Source organism: Enhydra lutris, unplaced genomic scaffold (assembly GCF_002288905.1).
Source record: "Enhydra lutris kenyoni isolate GAN:26980312 unplaced genomic scaffold, ASM228890v2 scaffoldscaffold81, whole genome shotgun sequence".
Taxonomy (NCBI): domain Eukaryota; kingdom Metazoa; phylum Chordata; class Mammalia; order Carnivora; family Mustelidae; genus Enhydra; species Enhydra lutris.
In genome coordinates, this window is record NW_019154165.1 from 4950690 (window position 1) to 4964828 (window position 14139).

At 37.3% G+C, this 14139-nt stretch overlaps 1 pseudogene; it reads left to right on the top strand.

Annotated features, from left to right (window-relative positions):
• The first annotated feature begins 8077 nt into the window (after positions 1-8077).
• LOC111161004 lies at positions 8078-9965 on the top strand (annotated as a pseudogene).
• The last annotated feature ends 4174 nt before the right edge of the window (positions 9966-14139 follow it).

Consider the following 14139-nt stretch of genomic DNA (forward strand, 5'->3'; position numbering starts at 1 on the left):
CTTTGAAGCGTTTTGATCAGGAACGGATGCTGGATTTTGTCAAATGCTTTTTCTGCATCAATTGAGAGGACCATGTGGTTCTCCTCTCTTCTCTTATTGATTTGTTCTATCACAATGATTGATTTGCGAATGTTGAACCATCCTTGTAGCCCAGGGATGAATCCCACCTGGTCATGGTGGATAATCTTTTTAATGTGCTGTTGGATCGTGTTTGCTAGGATCTTGTTGAGAATCTAGCATCCATATTCATCAGTGGTATTGGTCTGAAATTCTCCTTTCTGGTAAGGTCTTTGCCTGGTTTGGGGATCAGGGTAATGCTGTCTTCATGGAAAGAGTCTGGAAGATTTCCTTCTGCTTCAATTTTTTGAAACAGCTTCAGGAGAATAGGTGTTATACCTTCTTTTAAAGTTTGGTAGAATTCCCCAGGGAATCCATCAGGTCTTGGGCTCTTGTTTTTTGGGAGGTTTTTTATCACTGCTTCAATCTCGTTACTAGATATCAGTCTATTCAGGTTGTCAATTTCTTCCTGGTTCAATTTTGGGAGTTTATAGTTTTTCAGGAATGCATCCATTTCATCTAGGTTGCTTAGCTTATTGGCATATAACTGTGGATAATAACTTCTGATGATTGTTTCTACTTCCTTGGTGTTAGTTGTGATCTCTCCCTTTTCATTCATAATTTTATGAATTTGGGCTTTCTCTCTTTTCTTTTGGATTAGTGTGGCCAATGGTTTATTTATCTTATTGATTTTTTCAAAAAACCAGCTTCTAGTTTCATTGATACGTTCTACTGTATCTCTGGTTTCTACCTCATTGATCTCAGCTCTAATCTTGATGATTTCCCTTCTTATGTGTGCAGTTGGTTTAATTTGCTGTTGTTTCTCCAGTTCTTTAATGTGTAGAGACAGCTGGTGTATTCTGGATTTTTCTATTGTTTTAAGGGAGGCTTGGATGGCTATGTATTACCCCTTGGGACCACCTTTGCTCTATCCCATAGGTTTTGGACCTAAGTGTCTTCATTCTCATTGGTTTCCATGAATTGTTTCAGTTCTTCTTTGATCTCTTGGTTGATCCAAGCATTCTTAAGCAAGGTGGCCTTTAGCTTCCAGGTGTTTGAGTTCCTTCGGAACTTTGCCTTGTGATTGAGCTCCAGTATATAGGGAATAATCTCAGTCTTTTGGTATTGGTTGAGTCCTGATTTGTGACCCAGTATGTGGTCTATTCTTGAGAAGGTTCCATGTGCCCTTGAGAAGAATGAGTATTCTGTTGTTTTAGGGTGGAATGCTCTGTATATATCTATGAGGTCCATCTGGTCCAATGTGTCATTCAATGCTCTTGTTTCTTTATTGATTTTCTGCTTCGATGATCTGTCTATATCTGAGAGAGGCATGTTAAGATCTCCTACTATTAATGTATTCATATCAATATGACTATCTTGATTAACAGTTTTCTTATGTAATTTGCTGCTCCCATATTGGGGGCATAGATATTTACAATTGTTAGATCATCTTGGTGGATAGTCCCTTTAAGAATGATGTAGTGTCCTTCTGTATCTCTGACTACAGTCTTTAGTTTAAAATCTAATTTGTCTGATATGAGAATTGCTACCCCAGCCTTCTTTTGAGGCCCATTGACATGAAAGATGCTTCTCCATCCCTTCACTTTCAGTCTGGGTGTATCTTTAGGTTCAAATGGGTCTCTTGGAGACAACATATGGATGGGTACTGTCATTTTATCCAATCTGCAACCCTGTGTCATTTTATGGGTGCATTTAGGCCATTCACATTGAGAGTGATTATCGATAGATACGTTTTTATTGACATCGTGTTACCTTTGAAGTCTTTCTTTCTGTAGATTGTCTCTATATTTCTGTTCAATGCTATTCTTGATATTTTTCCTCTTTTATAGTACCCCCCCTTAATATTTCCTGCAGTGTCGGCTTGGTGGTTGCATAGTCTTTTAAACCTTGCTGGTCTTCGAAAATCCATTTTGAATGTCAGTCTTGCTGGATAAAGTATTCTTGGTTGCATGTTCTTCTCATTTAGTGCCCGAATATATCTTGCCAGCCCTTTCTGGCTTGCCAGGTCTCTGTGGACAGTTCTGATGTTATTCTGATGGGCTTTCCTCTGTAAGTAAGGAGCCTGTTTGTCCTAGCGGCTTTCAAGAGATTTTATCTATAATTATGATCCCTCAATTTGACTATCAGGTGCCTTGATGTTTTTCTTGAATCTATAATCTTGGGTGGAGACCGTTCAGCCTCAAGTACATGAATGCTGGTTCCATTCGTGAGAATGGGAAAATTTTCATGAAGAACTTGTTCCACTATGTCTTCTAGACTTCTTTCTTTCTCCTCCCCTTCAGGGATTCCAATAATTCTGACGCTGGAATGTTTCATGGCATCATTTATTTCCCTGATTCTGTTTTCATGGTTTCTAAGCTGTTTGTTCCTGGCTTCCTCCTGATCCTTTCTCTATTTGTTTGTCCTCCAGATCACTAATTCTATCTTCTGTCTCATTTGCCCTAGCTTTGGAGAATTTAGATTAGATTCAAACTCATTGAGAGCTTTGTGAACCTCTTCCCTGGTAGCTTTCAGCTCAGCCCTAATATTGTGAACATCTTCCCTGGTTGCTTTCAGTTCGGCCCTAATCAATTCCATTTAGTCATCCATGGCTTTCTCCAACCTAGCTAGAATTCAGGCTAACAATTATCCAGGCAATAGCTAGGTTGGAGAAAGCCATGGTTGACATTTTTGATGCTGTTCATTTGTTCATCCATTTTTCTCTGAGCAAAATGACTAGAAGGAGGAATTCACAACAAAAGGAAGAACCAGAGGTAATACTCCCTGCCACAGATCCAATAGACATGGATATAAGTAAAATGTCAGAGATGGAATTCAGAATACCAATTAGGAAGATACTAGCTGGGTTTTGGGGAAAGAGGGTAAAAGACACTAAAGAATCTCTTAGTGCAGAAATGAGATGTAATCAGGCTGAAATTAAAAATGCTATAACTTATGCAGTCTAAATTGGATGCTCTCACAGCTAGGGTAAATGAGGCAGAAGAGAGATTAAGTAACATAGAAGATATGTTGATGGAAAAGAAGGCATCTGAGGAAAAGAGAGAAAAACAACAAATCGACCATAAGAAGAGGCTTTGAGAAATCAGTGATGCCATAAAGTGAACCAACATCAGGATTACTGGGGTGCCTGATGGTGAAGGGGGGTCAAGAAGGTATATTTGAGCGAATCATAACTAAGATCTTCCCCAATCTGGGAAGGGAAACAGGCCTTACTGTCCCAGAGGTAGAGAAGACCTCTCCTGAAATCAATAAAAATAGATTGATACCAGACATAAAATAGGGAAACTTGCAAATTTCGGAGATAAAGAGAAAATCCTGAAGGCAGCTTAAGACAAGAGATTCCTAACCTACAGAGGTAGGAATACAAGACTGATATCAGCCTATCCACAGAAACTTGGCAGGCCAGAAAGCCCTGGCATGATATATTCAGGTTACTAAATGAGAAAAATATGCAGTCAAGAATACTTTATCTGGGAATGCTTTCATTCAGAATGGAAGGAGAGATAAAGAGCTTCCAGGACAGACAGAAACTGAAACAATGTGTGACCACCAAGCCGGCCCTGTAAGAAATATTAAATGGGACCCTGTAAGCAAAAAGAGACCCAAAGAGTAACATATATCAGAAAAAAAAGAGGCAATCTACAGAAACAGGGAAATTACAGGCAATACAATGGCACTAAATTTGTATCTTTCGATTGTTACTATGAATGTAAATGGGCTAAATCAAAAGACACAGGGAATCAGATTGGATAAAAAAGCAAGACCCATCCATATAGTATCTACAAGAGACTCGTTTAATACCTAAAGACACCTCCAGACTGAAAGTGAGAGTTGGGGAATTATTTGCCATGCTAATAGACCTCAAAAGAAAGGGATAAGAATCCTTATATCAGAAAAATTAGACTTCAAACAAAAGACTAGTAAGAGATAAAGACAGATACTATATCATACTTAAAGGGTCTACCTAACAATAAGATCTAACAATTATAAATATTTATGCTCCTAATTTGGGAGCAGCCAATTATATCAACCAATTAATATCCAAAGTAAAGGGACACACTGATAAATCTACATTAATAGTAGAGAACTTCAACAACCTATTCACAGCAAAGGACACATCATCTAAACAGAAGATCAACAAGAAATCAAGGGCTTTGAATGATACATTGTACCAGATGGACCTCACAGATATATACAGAGCATTCCATCCTAAAGCAACAGAATACACATTCTTTTTCTTGAGTGCACATGGAACTTTCTCCTGAAAAGATCACATACAGATTCACAAATCAGGTCTCAACTTGTACCAAAATATTGGGATTCTTCCCTGCCTATTTTCAAACCACATGGTTTTGAACCTTGAAATTAATCACAAGAGTTTGCAAGGAACTCAAACACTTGGAGGTTAAAAACATCCTATTAAAGAATGAATGGGTCAATCAAGAAATTAAAGAATGAAAAAAATATCATGGAAACTAATGAAAATGAAAACAGAATGGTTCAAACCTTTGGGATACAGAAAAGGCGGTCTTTAGAGGAAAGTACATAGCCATCCAAGCTTCTCCTAAAAAATTAGAAAAACGTCAAATACACAAGCTAACCTTATAGTTAAAGAAGCTAGAGAGATAACAGCAAATAAAGCCTAAACCAAGCAAGAGAAGAGAAATAATAAATGTTAGTGCAGAAATCAATGAAATAGAAACCAGAACACTAGAACAGATCAACAAAACTAGAAGCTGGTTTTTTGAAAGTGTAATAAGGAAGGCACATATTGCATGGAGCACTGGGTGTGGTGCACAAACAGTGAATCTTGGAACACTGAAAACAAATTAAATAAATAAATAAATAAACAGTAATAAGGTTGATAAATCTCTGGCCAGACTTATCCAAAAGAAAAGAGAAAGGACCCAAATTAATAAAATCATTAATAAAAGGGGAGAAATCATGATCAATACCAAGAAAATAGAGACAATTTTTAGAACTTACTACCAGCAGCTATATGGCAGCAAAATAGGCAATCTGGAAGTAATAGGCAATCTGGATGCATTCCTGGAAATTTATAAACTCCCAAAACTGAAACAGAAAGAAATAGACAATTTGAACAGACCAATAACCAGCAAGGAAATTGAAACAGTAATCATAAACCTCCCAGAAAATAAGAGTCCAAGGCCAGATGGTTTCTCAGGGGAATTCTACCACACATTTAAAGAAGAAATGATACCTATTCTACTGAAGCTATTTCAAAAAATAGAAGTGGAAGGGAAACTTCCAAACTCCTTCTTGAGGCCAGCATGATCCTATGAGGTCAACCTTTACCCCAAAACAAGGGAAAGACCCCATCAAAAAAGAGAATTACAGACCAATATCCCTAATGAACATGGACGCCAAAATTCTCAACAAGATCCTAGCCAATAGGATCAAAAAGTACATTAAAAGGATTATTCACCATGACCAGGTGAGATTTATCCCTGGGATATGAGGGTGGTTCAACATTTGCAAATCAATCAACGTGATAGATCACATTAACAAAAGAAGTGACAAAAACAATATGATCCTCTCAATTGATGCAGAAAAAGCATTTGACAAAATACAGCATCCTTTCCTGATCAAAACTCTTCAAAATATAGGGATAAAGGGAACATACCTCAATATCATAAAAGCCATCTATGATAAGCCCACAGCGAATATCATTCTTAATGGGGAAAAACTGAGAGTTTTTCCCTTAAAGTCAGGAAATCGACAGGGATGTCCACTCTTACCTCTGTTGTTTAATATAGTACTGGAATCCTAGACTCAGCTATCAGACAACAAAAAGAAATAAAAGGCATTCAAATCAGCAAAGAAGAATTCAAACTCTTTCTTTTCATAGATGACATGATATTTTACATGGAAAACCCCAAATATTCCACCCACAAATTACTAGAACTCATATGGCAATTCAGCAATGTAGCAAGATACAAAATCAATGTGCAGAAATCAGTTGCATTTCTATAACTAACAAGGTAACTGAAGAAATGGAAATTAAAGAATCAATTCCACTCATAATAGCACCAAAGCCATAAGATACCTAGGAATAAACCTAACCAAAGAGGTAAAGTATCTATATTCTAGAAACTACAAAACACTTATGAAAGTAATTGAGGCAAACACAAAGAGATAGAAAAACATTACATGCTTATGGATTGGAAGAATAAATATTGTGAAAATGCATATGCTGCCCAGAACAATCAACAGTTTCAATGCAATTCCTATAAAAATACCATCAACATTTTTCAAAGTGCTGGAACAAACAATCCTAAAATTTATATAGAACCAGAATAGACCCTGAGTCACCAGGGGGCTGTTGAAAAAGAAAATCAAGCTTGGGAGCATCACAATGCCTGACTTCAAGCTATATTACAAATCTGTGATATCTTCTCTTGCCCACAGGAAACCTCCAATGAACAGCATGCAACATCAAGACAGCATGGTATTGGCACAAAAACAGACAGATAGATCAATGGAACAGAACAGAGACTCTAGAAGTGAATCCTCAACTCTATGGTCAACTAATCTTTGACAAATCAGGAAAAAAATATCCAATGGAAAAAAGACAGTCTCTTCAATAAATGATGCTGGGAAAATTGGACAGCCACATGCAGGAGAATGAAACTGGATCATTCCCTTACAGCATACACAAAGATAAATTCAAAATGGATGAAAGACCTCAATGTGAGACAGGAATACATCCAAATCCTAGAAGAGAACACAGGCAGAAATCTCTTCCACGTTGGCCACAGCAACTTTGTGCTAGACATGTCTCTAAAAGCAAGGAAAACAATTGCAAAAATAAATTATTGGGACTTCATTAAGATAAAAAGCTTCTGCACAGCAAAGGAAACAGTCAACAGAACTAAAAGGCAACCTATGGAATTGGAGGATATTTTCAAATGACATATCAGATAAAGGGCTAGTATCCAAGTTCTGTAACGAACTTATGAAAATCAACATCCAAAAAACAAATAACCCAGTCAATAAATGGGCAGAAGACATGAATAGACATTTCTCCAAAGAAGAAGGCCATACAAATGGCCAACAGACACATGAAAAAAAAGCTCAACATCACTTGTCATCAAGGAAATACAAATCAAAACCACAATGAGATACCACCTAACACCAGTTAGAATGGGCAGAAATTAACAAGACAAGAAACAACAAGTGTTGGTGAAGATGCAGAGAAAGGGGAATCCTCTTACACTGTTGGTGGGAATGCAAGCTGGTACAGTCGCTCTAGAAAACGGTATGGAGGTTTCTCAAGAAAGTAACAATAGAGCTATCCCTTAACCTAACAATGGCACTACTGGGTATTTACCCCAAAGATATGGATGTAGTGAAAAGAAGGAGCACATGCACCCCAATGTTCATAGCAGCAATATCCACAATAGCCAAACTGTGGAAGGAGCTGAGATGTCCTTCAACAGATGAATGGATAAAGAAGATGTGGTTCATATATACAATGGAATATTACTTAGCCATTGGAAAAGATGAATACATATCATTTGCATCTACATAGACGTAACTGGAGGGGATTATGCTAAGTGAAATAAGTCAAGCAGAGAAAGACAATTATCATATGGCTTCACTCATATGTGGAACATAAGGAATAGCACTGAAGACCACAGGAGAAGGCAGGGGAGATTAAAGGAGAAGAAATCAGAGAGGGAGACCAACCATGAGAGACTCTGGACTCCAGGAACCAATCTGAGGGTTACAGAAGGGAGGGCTTGAGAGAAGGGTGTAACTGGGTGATGGGTATTAAGGAGGACATGTGTTGTGATGAGCCCTGGGTATTATACACAACTAATGAATCGTTGAACACTACCTCAAAAACTAATGATATACTACATGTTGGCTAATTGAACATAATAAAAATAAGGCAAAAAAAGAGACATAAAATATGACACCATAGGAAAAGCAAGAGGGAGAAGGACATCAAGAGAACAAGAAGGAAGGAGAGAAAATGTCATTCATGGACTACAGTACCTACAGCAAAGCTGCAGCCCAGCAGGGCTATAGTGATTACACTGCCCGGTCCCCTCAAGGATTTGCACAGACCACTCTCACAAATGGGCAGCAAAGTTTATGGCACCTGTGGACAGTCCACTGATGTCTGCTACATCCAGGTGTACAACCTCTGCCAGACTGCCTACACAACTTCTTATGGACAGGCTCCCCCTGGTTAAACTTCTCCAGCTGCTCCTGAGGTATATGGTCAGCCTATCTAGGGGTATGGCACTGATGCCTATGATACCACCACACTAATGTTACTACCACCCAGGCCTCCTATGCTTCTCAGTCTGTATATGGCTCTCAGCCTGCTTACCAAGTATATGGGCAGCAGCCAGCAACTTCCACACCTGCAAGACCATAAGATGAAACTAGTGAACCTTAATCTAGCACAAGGAATTATAACCAGCCCAGCCTAGGATATGGACAGAGTAACTACAGTTATCCCCAGGTACTTAGGACCTACCTCATGCAGCCAGTAACAGCACCACCATCTTATCCTCCTACCATCTATTCCTCCAGACTGTAGACTAGTTAGGATCGGAGGAGTTACTCTCAGCAGAACACCTATGGGCAACCAAGCAGCTCCAGACAGCAGAGTAGCTATGGTCAACAAAGCAGCTATGGGCAGTAGTCACACACTAGTTAAACTTCTGACAAACTGGATCATACAACCAGGTTCCAAATCAATATAGCCAACAGAACACCAACAGAGTTTATTCCAGCAAGACCACCCCAGTAGCATGGGTGTTTATGGACAGGAGTCTGGAGGATTCTTCAGACAAGGAGAGAACTAGAGCATGAGTGGCCCTGATAATCAGGACAGGAAGAGAGGAGGATTTGATTATGGAGCCTGAGCAGAGGTGGGAAGGTAGGAGGACATGGTGGAATGAGAAGCTCTGGAAAGCAAGGTGATTTCAATAAGCCTAGTGAACCCATGGAGGAAGGACCAGATCTTGATCTATAAGCCCAACTATAGATCCAGATGAAGACTTTCACAACAGTGCAATTTATGTGCAAGTCTTAAATGACACTGTGACTCTAGATGATCTGGCATACTTCTTCAAGGGAACCAGACAACCCATAATTCACATCTACTTGGACAAGGAAACAGGAAATCCCAAACACAATGCTACAGTGCCTTATGAAGACCCACCAACTTCCAAGGCTGCTATGGACTGGTTTGATAGGAAATATTTTCAAGGGAGTTAATTTAAGGTTTCTCTTGCTCACAGAAAACCTCCAATGAACAGCATGCAGTTTTGTATGCTTCCTCTGAGAGCAAAAGGATGCTGCTGCCATATTCTGAAGGTCCAGGGGGCCACATGGGTCACATGGGAGGCTGTAGAGAAGCCAGAGATGGTTTGTCCCTAAGAGGGCCCCAGGGTTCCCAAGGGAACCCATCTGGGGGAGGAAATATCCAACACTGAGCTGGGACTGGCAAGTGTCCCAAACCAGGGTGTGGAAACCAGAACTTCACCTGGAGAACAGGATAAAACAAGTATAAGCCCCCAAAACCTGAAGGCTTTCTTCCATCACCCTCTCCACAACCTGTGTGGTGACCATGGCAGAGGCAGTCCTGGTGGCATGATGGTAGGAAGAGTTGGCCTCATGGACTATGGTGGTCCCCATGGAAAGTTCAGAAGTGGCCATTGTGGAGACAGAGGTGGCTTCCGTAGTGGCAAAGGCATGGACTGAGATCGCTTTGGAGGAGGAACATAAGATGTCTTTGGACCTTTGAACAGATGGGAGGAAGAAGAGACAGGCATGGAGGACCTGGAAAAATGAATAAAGGCAAGCAATGCCCTACTAGATGCAGAGACCCTGCAGAACTGCATTGACTATTAGATATACATTTTAAACAGAAAATGTTTTAAATTTATAATTCCATATTTATAATTTTGACCACAACATTACAATTATTCCTTTTCTGTACTTCAGTATCTTTCATCATCTGTGATGAAACATTAAAAGTTAAGTGATAGTGTGCCAAGACTTTATCATTCTTTTAAACATGGTAGTTTAACTAAGACTAAACAATGGGAACCCCTTGTTAGCATGCTGGTATCATTGTGGAGAATGAAGATGGCCTCAAACTGTAACAATGTTAGTGGCTGTGACTTTTTTTTGCTTAAAATTCCAAATGTTCATAAAAAAAAAATATGACACCATATACTGAAAACATGGGGAGGAGAGGAGTATAGAATGTGTTCAAACTTTAACAACCATGAGCTTAATGTAGACTGTTATGTGCAGAAAATTTTACATATAAATCTAATGGTACCCAGAAATCAAAACCACAGTAAGTATGAAAAATTAAAGAAAAAGAAATCCAAATATATCACTAAAAAAAAATCAGGAAATAAAGACAAGAAGGGATCAGACAAGACAAGAAGGGAACCACAAAACTAATATAAAGTGACAATAAATACACATCTACCAATAATTATTTTAAATGCAAATGAACTAAAAGCTCCAATCAAAAGACATATGGTGATAGAATGGGTGAAAAAACAAGATGTATCTCTATGGTACCTATAAGAGATTTATTTTAGACCTAAAGACACCTGCAAATTGAAAGTGAGGGGATAGAGGAATACCTATCTAGAGAAATGGAGAAAATAGATGTCAAAAGAAAACCAAGTAGCAATAGTTGTATCAGAAAAAAATAGAATTTAAAACAAAGGCTGTAATGGAAGACAAAGAAAAATACTATATAGTTATAAAGAGGACAATCCAACAAGAAATATAAGAATTATAAATATTTTTGCACTCACCATAAGAGAACCCAAATACATAAAATAGCTAATAGCAAACATAAAGGAACTAATTGATATTAATACAATAATACTAAGGGATGTTAATATTTCACTTACACTGATAGGCAGGTCATAAAACAGAAAAGAAATAAGAAAGCAATGGTCTTGAATGACACAAGGAACTGATGGATTTAATAGCTATATTAACATTTCATCCTAAAAGAGCAAAATACACATTCTTTTCAAGTGCACATGGAACGTTCCACAGAATAGATCACATATTATCTAATAAAACATGTCTCAATTAATTCCAGAGGACTGAAGTCATACCATGCATCTTTTCTGCCCACAATGGTATGAAACTAGAAGTCAACCACAAAAAAATGAAATCTGGAAAGACCACAAATACATGGAGGTTAAAGAACATGCTACTAAATGTTGAATGGGTCAAACAGAAAATAAAACAATAAATTTAAAATTACATGGAAACAAATGGAAATGAAAGCACAATGGTCCAAAACCTGTGGGATGCAGAAAAAGTGGTTCTAGGAGGGAAGTTTATAACAATACAGGCCTACCGTGGGAAGGAAGTAAAATCTCAAATAAACAACCTGACCTTACACCTAAAGGAGCTAGAAAAAGAACAACAAACAAAACCTAAAACTAGAAGAAGGAAAGAAATAATGAACATTAGAGCAGAAATAAATGAATAAAAACTTAAAAAAAAAAGAATGTATCAATGAAACCAGGGGCTGGTTCTTTGAAAAATCAACAAAATTGATAAAACTCTAGCCAGACATATAAGAAAAACAACAAAATGACTCAAACAAAATCACCAAAAAAAGAGGAGAAAGAACAACTAACAATACAGAAATACAAACAGTTGTAAGAGAATTTTATGAAAGCCTATATGCTAACAAATTGGACAACCTAGAAGAAATGGATCAATTCCTAGAAACATATAAACTACCAAAACTGAAACTGGAATAAATAGAAAATTTTAACAAACTGATAACCAGCAAAGAAACTGAATCAGTAGTCAAAAAAATTCCCAACAAACATGTCCAGAAATGGATGGCTTCACAGGAAAACTCTACCAAACATTTAAAAAAGAGTTAATACCTATTCTTTGCAAACTATTCCAAAAAATAGAAAAGGAAGGAAAACTTCCAAATCCATTCTATCACACGATCATTATCCTGATACCAAAGCTGGATAGTACACCAGTAAAAAAAGAGAACTACAGCCAATATTTATGATTAGCTTAGATGCAACAACCCTTACTATCAAACTACATCCAAAAATACATTATAAAAATAATTCACCACAATCAAGTGAGATTTATTTCTGGGTAGTAAGGGTGGGTCAATATTTGCAAATCAATCAATGTGATACATCACAACAATAAAAAAAGGATAAAAACCACAGTCCTTTCAACAGATGCAGAAAAATCATTTGACAAAGTACAACATCCATTCATGATAAAAGCCCTCAACAAAGTAGGTTTAGAGGGAGAATAGCTCAACCTAATGAAAGGCCATTATCTGAAAAACCTACAGTGAACATCATACTCAAAGTGGAAAAACTGAAAGCTGCCTCCCTAAGGTCAGGAACAAGACAAGGATGTCCAATCTCATCACTTGTATTCAACATAATACTGAAAGTCTTAGACCACTGCAATTGGACAACAAAAGGAAGTAAAATGCATCCAAATCAGTAAGGAAGAAGTAAAACACTCACTATTTGTGGATGACAGGATACTATGTACAGAAAATATGAAAGCTCCACCAAAAGACTGCTAGAACTGGTAAAAGAAGTCAGTAAGGTCAAAAGATAGAAATTCAATGTGCAGAAGTATGTTGCATATCTATACATTAATAATGATACAGCAGAATGAGAAATTAAGAGAATAAGCTCATATCACACCCAAAATAATAAGATACCTGGAAATAAAGCTAACTAAAGAGGTCTGACAACTATAAAACATTGATGAAAGAAATTGAAGATGACACAAAGAAATAAAATACTTTCCAAGCTCATGGATTGGAAGAACAAATATTGTTAAAATATCTATACTACACAAATCAATCCACAGATTTAATGCAATTCCTATTGAAATACCAATAGGTATTCCTAACATTTTTATGGAACCACAATTCCAGACTTTAAGTTAAATCACAAAGCTGTAATAATAAAAATGGTATGGTACTGGCACTAAAATACACACATAGATCAATGGAATGTTGTAGAAAACTCAGAAATAATCCCACAATTATATGGTCAATTAATTTTCAACAAAGCAGGACAGAACATTCAATGGGAAAAAGATAGTATCTTCATCAAATCGTGTTGGGAAAACCAGTAATCTACATTCAAAAGAATTAAACTGGAACACTTTCTTGTACCATACACAAAAAGATAAATTCAAGATGGGTTAAAGACATAAATCTGAGACCTGAAACCATAACAGACCTAGAGCAGAACTCAGGAAGTAAGCCCTTCGATATCAGCTGTAGCAACTTCTTTCTAGATGTCTCCTGAGGCAAGGGAAACAAAAACAAAAATAAACTATTGGGACTTCATCAAAATCAAAAGCTTCTGCACAGGGAAGGAAGGAATCAACAAAAGTAAAAAGCAACCTATGGAATAGGAGAAGATATTTGAAATGACATCTGACAAAGTGTTAGTGTCCAAAAGATACAAAAAAAAAAAAAAAAAAGAACTTATAAAACTAAATTCCAAAAAACCCCCAAATAATCCAATTTTAAGATGGCCAGAAGACATGAATAGACATTTTTCCAAAGAAGACATACAGATTGCTAACAGACACATGAAATAATGTTCAACACCACTCACCATCAGGGAAATACAAATCCAAACTTTAAATGAGATATCACCTTACACCTCACATCTGTCAGAATGGCTAAAATCAGCAACACTAGAAACAGCAGATATTGGTGAGGATGTAGAGAAAGGGGAACACTCCTACAATGTTGGTGGGGATGCAAACTGGTGCGTCCACTCTGAAAAACAGTATGGAGTTTCCTCAGAAAGTTAAAAATAATACTACCAGCAATTGTACTAGTAGGTATTACCCAAAGAATACAAAAAATACAAAAACATGAAGTTGATGGGATATATGCACCCCTATGTTTATTACAGCATTATTTACTGTAGCCATATTGTGTAAGCAGCCCAAGTTTCCATTAATCAATGAATAAATAAAGAAGTGCTATGTAGTTTTATTTTCCTCTCT